The following is a 4,197-nucleotide window of genomic DNA, read 5'->3' on the forward strand; positions in this document are numbered from 1 at the left end:
ATACTAGAATACACGCTAGTGTACCATTTCTATTTATGACCTCAAGGGGTACTTGGGACACATGTCATGATGTGGAAGCACCTGGCACATGGGAAGGTTCTAGAAACTTCTCCAGAGGGGTGAGGATGTGGGTGGGGACAATCTGTGATGCCAGGCTCAGTAATTTGGACTTTGAGACATGGCATTGAGCACAATTCATATACACAGAGCAGCAGAGGCCATTCCTGTAGCCGGGCTTTAGGATGGCAACTCTTAGGTCAGGATGCAGAGTGAATTGAATTAAGAAGGTGTCTGAGTGCAGGAGGATCATGGCTGTGCTCCCAGAGCTGCGGCAGTGGGAATGCATAGAACAAGGTGCAGCTAGAGGCAGGACGCGGGGCGGGGAGGACCCAGCTCCAAGCCAGAAGGGATGCAGAGGAACGTGCTAAAGGAGTCAGTGTGAGGTCCTCAGTCCAGAAGTGGTCAGGTAGTCTCTCTGAAGACAAAGCCCTGCCTTCTGGAAGTTACAGAAAAGGCAGCTGTGTAATGAGAGGAGAGGGACCAGGACAAGGATGGCAGCCAGCCCAGTGTAGCCTGGGATAAGTTTCATTTGTCCTTTCACGTTCTGATTTCTACAAGGAAGTGATGGAGCTAGGTGATCTCCAGGGTGTCTTCATGCATGATGTGTTGCCACATTTCCTGTGGCAGGGCCAGAATGCAGTGAGCTAGGAGAGAAAAGTGACATCAGAGACAAAAACCCTGGGTCTTCTCAGGCTGGCCTCTCCTAAGTCTGTGTCCTGGCCAAATCACCACCACCTCTCACCTACCTGTGATTTCGGTTGTGGGGAGGGGACAGGGAACCAGTGTTTCTTGATCTTCATCTCACAGTAATTCTGCACAGCACAGAGAGAAGGTGTTGTTTTCCATACCTCACAGTCTGTAAAACCAGAAACAGAGAGGGCACATAGCCTCTCTCTAAACTCAGAGACAACTAAACATTTGCCCAATACCTCCGACCTCCTGTGCTTGGAAAGCAAAGAGAGCAAGGCATGACCTGGCTCTGTGGCCATGAGGGAATTACTGCACCTCTCTGGTTTCATGAGCTGCTAGGCCCTCACATTTCCAAGGGCAGGATCTGGTTGCTGGCACTTCGGGTCTCCTCCTTTCTCACTGGAGAACGCCGCAGGCTTCGTCTGGACTCAGACTTTGTTTGGAATGCGGAGTGTCTGGGTACAGACATCCAGGGCCAGAGCCGAGGGGTCAGTTTTCCTGCAGGCATTGACCGTGGACGGTGATGACACCTCTATATTTTCCAAGCATGGGAAAGTGGCAGCCCAAGTGAAAATACTGGGATTCACACCAGATGCCTATTGGCAAATTTATATTTAAGTCACCAGCACCTTTTTCCCAGCAGACTTGCTATCTGGGAGGTGTGTGTGTTGAAACAATTTACCTGAAATGCAGAATGACTGGGACACACACACACACACACACACACACACACAGAGCAAGAGCATCAACAAGAGAGAGAGGGAGAGTATTTCATCTATTGGATAAATCCCTAAATGACCAAAACAGCCAAAGCTGGGCCAGAGCCGGGAGCTCCATCTGGGCCATCTTCCACTGCATTAGCAGGGAGCTAGGTGAGAAAGCAAGCAGCAGGACTTGAATTAGTGTCCATATGGGACATCGGCATGGCAGACAGTGGCTTAACCCCATATGCCACAACACCCACCCCTCTGGGACATGCTTCAGTTTGCATCACCAGCGAAGGCCACTCTGTTATGTTCCCCCTCCCCAATCTGTTTTTGCTATTTTAGTCCTTGTACTTGAAAATGATGGACAGCAGTAGAGAAGCCAGACTGAGAAGATGCAAGTGTTAGTGTCCATATGAACATGTCTACTCGTGTGCAGGTACATGAATATGGTTCTTCAGGAATGCACTAGAACATTCTGCACGACCATCTTACAGATATGTGGGAAGTTCAGAGCAGGGCTTGCAGCCCGATTCTAACCCTTTCTAGCTTCTGTTATGGGTAATGGCTTAGCTTCTTTGAGTCTTGGTTTCCCAGGTAGAGTAGGGACAATCATAAGAACGACGTCACAGAGTTATTTTGAGGACAGAATGTCCTACTTCACATGAGATGCTCAGAGCAGTCCTTAGCACACAGTAAAAATTCAAAGCATACACTCTTTTTTAAAGATTTATTTATTTTTATTGAAAGGAAGATATACAGAGGGGAGGAGAGACAGAGAGGAAGACCTTCCGTCTGATAAACCACTCCCCAAGTGACCACAACGGCCGGTGTTGAGCCAATCCAAAGCCAGGACCCTGGAGCTTCATTTGGGTCTTCCACACTGGTGCAGGGTCCCAAGGCTTTGGACCGTCCTCGACTGCTTTCCCAGGCCACAAGCATGGAGCTGTGTGGGAAGCGGAGCTGCCAGGATTAGAACCGGCGCCCATATGGGATTCTGGCGCATTCAAGCAAGGACTTTACCCACTAGGCTACTGTGCCAGGCCGAAGGCACATATTCTTAATCAGTTATTATTCATTGACAATTAATGCTCAGCCTCACTCACTGTGTCAATGGGAATTCTGACTGTCATTCAATCGTTCTGAATTGAGTAACCTGAAAACCTGTCGTTAATGTCCTGCCATTTCAGGGACCACAAAATAATAGATTGTCACAGACTTTCTTTATAAATGAAAAATATTATTTAAAAAAAAAAAGCTGAAATGTCCATCCCAAGCCCCCTCCTGTGCCTTTAGCTGAGACAGAGATGGAATCCGAAGCCTCTGCCAGCCTGGCTCATCTTGCTGTGGGCCTGACCGGGCTGTGCAGGTACACGCTCAGCTTCTCACCACGGAAATTTGTCTTGGCATCCTCCTGACACTTACCCATGTCCTGGTGGGCCCTGACTCTCAGCCTGCAAGGTGGAAGTCAGCTGGACCAGTGCTGAGTCTCAAAAGGTCCAGAGCAGAGGAAGGAAGGGGCCGCTGCCGTTGCTCTCCAGGCCGGGAAGAAGATCCCAGCACCATGTCGGCCAAGGTGCCGCAACCTCGGAAGACCCGGGCGGGAAGGAGGCAGGAAAGAGGGGTTAACTAAATCTGGTTTTTTGATTGTTTGTTTTTGGTCCATGCTCATAGTAAGCATTTATTATAAGGAAATATGTTTGTTCAGAGACACAAAAAGAAATCAAACAGAATTGTACTTATAAAATAGTCCAGGGAGTGGAACAGCATCCATGGAGAAGGAGAGTGCTATACACAAACATTTCAGCTCTTGATAAAGTAGAAATTTCTAGCAGCAGAGAAGCCAGAGGAAAAGTCAGACCAGCCCTCAAAGAACTACGTGCCGAGTCCCTGGAGGAGGCAGAGCATGCCTCCATCATTATGGTCATGTAAGGATTCAAGTGAGAACGCTGCCATCGCTAGATGGGGTCTAGCCACGATGGCTCAAGGCACCCTCTCCACGGCCACATTCTGTCCAAGTATCCGCCTTTAGTGTTTCAGACTGGTGCCAGTGCCTACTGTAGGACACTGATCTTCACGGCCCCTTCAAGGAAGGAAGGATCCCTGTTGGCACTGGCGCCCATTCTGTGAGAGCAGTCACACCTGTGGCCCTTCGCTGAGTCCAAGGTCAGGGCCAGACACCAAGGGATGAAGAGTGCTAAAGGAGTTTCCTGTGCACAGGAAATGGAAGAGGTCAGTCCCCTTCTTGTTATAGTGCAATGCTGAGAAGCTACTGATAGGGCCAAAACGAGCTAGCAGAAGAGCTGGGAAGAGAATCTGGATGGTGCTTGGGGAGGGTGCAACTGAGATCAGAGGGGTCCCTGCAACAGATGGGTGGGCCACAGTCAGGATGAGCTTGGCTGCCGGAGCTCAGATGCCCTCTCTACTCCCCACCACAGTTGATTCTGATCTGGAGCAGCAAATGGACCTCACCTACACCACCTCCTGCTGCTGCTGAGTCCTGCTTGTTGGCTGGCACTGGTCACCATGCCCTCCTCGCACATCCTCAGCCTCCCTTTGATGGCTTGTACCCCACCCAGGCCTGCGCTACAGAAGGTCGTTTCACGTTCCATTTAGCAAGTCTAGAGAACTGTGTGAATTGGTAGATGAGAACACAAATCATCCGGCCTGCGATGGTGGGTGAAATACCATCTGATTCAGAGATACTTTCGTGACTTCCTCCAGAACCCACTGCTTCGCTCGT

This window comes from Ochotona princeps, chromosome 11, assembly GCF_030435755.1.
Source record: "Ochotona princeps isolate mOchPri1 chromosome 11, mOchPri1.hap1, whole genome shotgun sequence".
Classification (NCBI taxonomy): Eukaryota; Metazoa; Chordata; class Mammalia; order Lagomorpha; family Ochotonidae; genus Ochotona; species Ochotona princeps.